Source organism: Micromys minutus (assembly GCF_963924665.1).
Source record: "Micromys minutus genome assembly, chromosome: 31".
NCBI lineage: Eukaryota > Metazoa > Chordata > Mammalia > Rodentia > Muridae > Micromys > Micromys minutus.
The window spans coordinates 27,180,350-27,186,336 of record NC_137966.1 but is presented as its reverse complement, the minus strand read 5'-3'; the positions used below and the strand labels follow the sequence as shown (position 1 = coordinate 27,186,336).

At 43.0% G+C, this 5,987-nt stretch overlaps 1 pseudogene across 1 annotated transcript; it reads left to right on the top strand.

Moving 5' to 3' along the window:
• Positions 1-3,934: 3,934 nt before the first annotated feature.
• LOC308440430 (60 kDa heat shock protein, mitochondrial-like) lies at positions 3,935-5,649 on the top strand (annotated as a pseudogene). The gene has a single exon. The product of its transcript is annotated as a 60 kDa heat shock protein, mitochondrial-like (transcript).
• Positions 5,650-5,987: the final 338 nt, after the last annotated feature.

Below are 5,987 nucleotides of genomic sequence, written 5' to 3'. Positions count from 1 at the left end.
AGGTCCATGTTGGGAATCCCTTCCCTGAGGGACCAGCCACACAACAGTATAGTACGGAATAGAGTTTATTCAGGTCATGGGAGAGTTAAGAGGGTGGTAGAGGCAGAGAGAGAAGTAGAGGAGTAGAGGCCGGCCATGAGCACGTGGGAGAGAGGGGGGAAGGGAAATGGGAGAGCAAGGGTGCAAGAGCACAAGGGCAGGAGAGGCCAAGAGAGAGAGGAGGGGTCAAGCAGCTCCTTTTATAGTGTCAGGTCACTGGGGCGGAGCATACCTGGCCACTGCTGGGTAATTGAGGGGTGGGGTATACCTGGCTGTTGCTAGGTAACTGAGAGGTGGGGTTTACAGAATCCCAACAATTACAAAGTAACAAAGCCAGTGATTATAAATGGTTTTAAGGAAGACCCTCTAGGCATTCCAAACATTTCTGCCCTTCTCTGTCCATGTCTGTAGATCCTTCTTCAACTCTCTCCAATCTCACCCATGTTGGAAACTCGGGCTGTTTTGCTAGTGCTGATCCAGAGCCTCTCCTTCGGCCTCACATTCAGCTGTGCTGTGAACCTGGAAAGGGACAGCTGCTTCCTGGTGCTCTACATGGAACCTTGTGTGGCATCACCTACAGTCCCACTGCTTTTACCTGCCTACTACTTGACCCAGGTCCCCCGAAGTGCACTTGATGAAATGTCAAAGGTATGCCATGAAATTCTTGGTAGAGGCAACTCTACTATACTGATGAATAGTGATGACTTGGCACATCACCACATCAGCACTACGGGTGGGGGAGGGGGCATGATCTCGAAATCACCATGTAAGAGGTTCACAATTTTTAAAAACATTTAGTTATTTATGTGTATGTACACACATGCACACCTGCAAGCATGTCACTGTAGGGAGCCGTTTGTGCCACACCCAAACATGGCGCCGGCTTCCCGCCGAGAACTCAGCAAACAGAGCTGTTGCCCAGCCAAGAGACTTAATGCGCATGTGCCACATACGTCATAGCCCGCTCTCGGGGCATACCATTGAGTTACTGGAGGGCGCACCAATCAGGTAGCGACACGAGTCTCCTAGGCATATATAGCAGTCCATTTCTCCCTCACATGGAGAGGGAGATAGTGGAGAGATTGCGGGAGACCCCACGTGGAGAGATGGCAGAGAGATACCACGTGGAGAGAGACCTGATAGGAGAGATTTCGGGAGATCCCACGTGGAGAGAGACTGGGCAGAGAGATCACACGTGGGAGACTGCACGTGAGAGGTCGCCTAGACAGTAGACCCCGGTAGGGAGTCCTCGGCTCAGAGAGAAGTTTCCTGCTCAAGAAGTCCCCTGCTCAGAGTGCTGTACAATAAAGGTTATCCGCAGAAGAATCTGTTTGTTTGTTGCACGCCTGTTCCCATCAGCGGGAAGCATGGGCGCGTGACATGTCAGAGGACAAATTTGGTTCTTTTCTTCCACTATATGGGCTCTGGAGCAGATCATCAAGCTTGGTAGAAAGCACCTTTATCCAACTGAGTCAGCTCGCTGGCTCTAAGTAAAATTTTTCTGTTGTAAAACATAGTAAACATTTACTTTCTAAAACCAATATAAAGGTTTGAAATTAAGCTTTTAGCGTGGCTTGATAAGCGTTGTTAGAATTATAAACTGCAGTATTTACTCATATAAACAAGATAAGCCAGCCAAAGAACAATGAAGAGAGGTGACTATGGGTCCTGTTGTCCTAGAACTGGCAGGTGAGACCCACACTCATGTACCAGGTTTGTGCTATCACACTCAATACAAAAGGCGTTTGGAAAGCTGGAAGAAAACAGCACTTCCTGTCAGAAGGTAGATCTTTCTAGGACTCCTCTGAACCAGATTCTCATGTTATACAAGTTCTCCTGAATCCAATGGAAAAACATATGCTAATAGGCATCAAACATAAAAAGCAGTTACAATAATAGAATTTAACACACTCCTAGCATACTAGACTCATGATTTCTGCACACTTCATGACTTACTGAGAAGTTTGCACGTCCTCCTGGTAACTAAACTGCTTTGTCTGCATTTCTTCTCCCTCTTTATAACATGCAGTTCATACACTTGACAGTTTTACTACCATAGTCAATGCACTCTGGACCGATGCACTCACAGCAGGCGTTATGAAACCAGCGATATTTGGATGCTCCCATAGACTCACAGGATATCTTACACTGGTGTATGGACATGCAGTCATCAAAGTAAACCACAGTGCACATGTGCTCTGAAATAAAAATGGAGATCTCAGTACACACAAGAGCTCAGCACTCAGAGACCACCTGCAGTTACTTCCAGTTCTCTTGCTACTGATCAGCATGGGACAAAAACTAGAAAAAATAGATCTTCATTTGTTGACCCATACTCACTTTAGACAAAAGCAGCAAAGAACAGAGGCTAGATTATTTAACAAGCATCCATGAAGCAACATGGCTGTTTCCCAAACTGACATTTCTCCAAAGACATACTTCCACAGTCCAAAGAAGATTGAAAAAAAACTGTCCTAAAGTCATATTGAAAATTTGTACTAAAGCAAGTAATCGGAATGTTGTATAGTGATTACCAATACACATGAGCAAGTAGAAGGTGTCACTAATAAGACTTTCTAGGTATGCTCTCCAACAGGATTAACACTTTTTAACTTTGAAGGTTGTGAATCCCACGTGGCTGCTTAGCTAAGATATAACATAACATGAAATAAACTAAAGAGAGTAAATCATTAACAGAGAGTACATGAGTAACAGAGAGTTATGAGTTTTTCTGAGGATGGAGGAGTACATGCTGTTTGTTGTTCTGGAGACAGGGTCTCTTGATTATGCAGCCAAGACTGTTTCTGCTTCAGTCATCTGACCCTGGAATTGCAAGGATGTGGCACCTTGTCTGGCTAAGTTGCTTTTATAGGGCCACTCAGAGAACTAATGAATAGAGAGAGGGCTTAGTAGAAAAGGTTGTGTTAAGGAGAACAATAAGCAAAGTTTCCAGGCGGAAGGACTGAAGCCTTGGAGAACAGAAGCACATCTGTGGGAATGGGGTAAAGGTCCAGGCACAGTGGCACTTGTCTGTTTTCCTAACACTTGTATGGGGCAGAAGGATCAAAGCTAACCTGGGCTACACAATGGATTTAAATACATATCAAAACAGCTTCAAAGAAAGAAACAAAGAAACAAGCTGCTGGGCTAGCTTAGTGGGTAAAGTCCTTGCCATTCAAGCCTTCTGTACCAAGCGGAACCTAGACCCACTGCACAGGGCTTTGCAGATGTGCTCTGCGCAGTGTCTGCCCCTTACTGTGCACACAAATAGCAAGTAAGGCTTGTGTTTTAGAAACGAGGAAACCTGGGACATGCTGAAGCACCAGAACAGTGGGCCATAAGGACTGGCAACAAGCAAGTCAATTCATTTCATCTAACTTTATTCAATATGAATTTACTGAACACTTACTGTGGGCTAGCCATTATAGACTCAATGAGAGTCAGAGAGTCCAAAGAGCTAGGTAGAAAAATTAAACCTGTCAGTTATAAACAAACTGCAAGCTGATCTGTGTGTAAATGCCAAGAGGAGGAAGAGGCACCAAGGAAGACCTTAGCTCTGCTTTGTGTTTCCAAAAACTGGTTTGAAATTCTTTCATGAATGTAAGAAACCTCTAAGCAAAACTTACAAATTAATCTGTATCTATGATGTTCACTACATTTTGGCATTAAAAATATAGTAGCAAAGCACTTATTATGACATTCCCAAATTTCCAATGTTTCCCAAAGCCTAGAATTTAATTTGTAAAGCAACTTAGCCAGAAAGAAGGTAAGAAGTCATACTATCATTTAACAAAAGCTGTTCTGCTTTTATTGTTAACATGCAAAGTTCTATTTTAGCTCACTCACCACAGATGGCCTGCCTCACCTCATGCTCTCCCACCACTGCCCATCATAAATGCTTCAACTACCCACAGTCCTTTACCAGATGAGGCCAGTGTTCTGGGCACTGGCTCCTCATCTCACTAGGGTCTATGCCAAAAATGTAAAGCTTGGTGCGGATGCTCAAGCCTTAATGCCCCAAGGTGTAGACCTTTTAACTGTAGCTGTTACAATGGGGCCAAAGGGAAGTACAGTGATTATTGAACACAGCTGGGGAAGTCCCAAAGAAACAAAAGATGGGGTCACTGTCACAAAGTCAATTGATTTAAAGGATAAATACAAAAATATCAGAGCTAAACTTGTTTAGAATGTTGCCAATAACACAAAAGAAGAGGTTGGGAATGGCACCACCACCACCACTGCTTTGGCACAATCTATTGCCAAGGAGGCTTTGAGAAGATCAGCAAAGGAGCTAATCCAGTGGAAATCCAGAGAAGTGTGATGTTGGCTGTTAATGCTGTAAATGCTGAACTTAAGAAATAATAATCTAAATAAATCTAAAAAATAATCTAAAGCTGAAGAAATTGATCAGGTGGCCACAATTTCTGCAAATGGAGTCAAAGACATTGGGAACATCATTTCTGGGTTGGAAGAAAAGTTGTCATCACAGTGAAAGAGGAAAAACCCTGAATGATGAGCTAGAACTTATTAAGGTATAAAGTTTGATAGAGGATATATTTCCTCGTATTTTATTAACACATCAAAAGGTCAAAAATGTGAATTCCAAGATGCATATGTTTCATTGAGGAGAAGAACATTTCTAGTGTTCAGTCCATTGTACCTGCTCTTGAAATTGCCAGTGCTCATCAGAAGCCCTTGGTCATAATCACTGAAGATGTTGATGGAGAAGCTCTAAGCACACAGGTTTTAAACAAGCTTAAAGATGGTCTTCAGGTTGTAGCAGTCAAAGCTCAAGGTTTTGAGGACAATAGAAAGAACCAGCTTGAAGATATGACTATTGCTAATGGTGGGGTGGAGTTTGGAGAAGAGGGGTTGAATCCTAATCTTGAAAAAGTTCAAGCTCATGACATAGGAAAAGTTAGAAAGGTCATTGTCACCAAAGATAATGCCATGCTATTGAAAGGAAAAGGTGACAAGGCTCACATTTAAAAAGGCATTCAAAAAATTACTGAGCAGCTAGACATCACAACTAATGAACATGAAAAGGAAAAGCTGAACGAGCGGCTTGCTAAACTTTCAGATGGAGTTGCTGTGTTGAAGGTTGGAGGGACAGTGATGTGGAAGTGAATGAAGAGAAAGACAGAGTTACAGATGCTCTCAGTGCTACAAGAGCAGCTGTTGAAGAGGCATTGTTCTAGGAGGGGGCTGCACTCTGCTTCGGTGCATTCCAGCCTTGGATTTACCAAAGCTTGCTAATGAAGATCAGAAGATAGGCATAGAAATGATTAAAATAGCACTTGAAATTCCTGAAATGATGATTGCTAAGAATGCAGGTGTTGGAGGATCATTGATAGATGAGAAAATTCCGCAGAGTTCCTCAGAAGATGGTTATGATGCCATGCTTGGAGACTTTGTGAACGTGGTGGAAAGGGGATTAATTGATCCAACAAAGGTAGTAAGAACTGCTTTACTGGATGCTGCTGTTGTGGCCTCCTTGCTAACTACAGCTGAAGCTGTAGTGACAGAAATTCCTAAAGAAGAGAAGGACCCTGGAATGGATGCAATGGGAGCAATGGGGGGGGGGGGGCTATGGGAGGTGTCATGTTTTAATTCCTAGAGTAGTGCTTTGCCCTTATCAATGGACTGTGATAGGAAACTCAAGGCAGGTTTCTCAACGATAACTTCAGAGAAGTCACCTGAAGAAAATAACTAAAAACAAGACTGGCTGATCACTGTAACCATCAGTTACTGGTTTCCTTTGATAATATATAATGGTTTACTGCTGTCATTGTCCATGCCTACAGATAACTTATTTTATATTTTTGAATAAATACATTTGAACATTCCTGATGCTGGGTTTAAGAGCCATACACCATGTCAAGCTTTCAGCTTAAATCACTGAAGCATCTCTACTGTTGTGTCAGCATCAGGACTGCAGCGCTGTCACC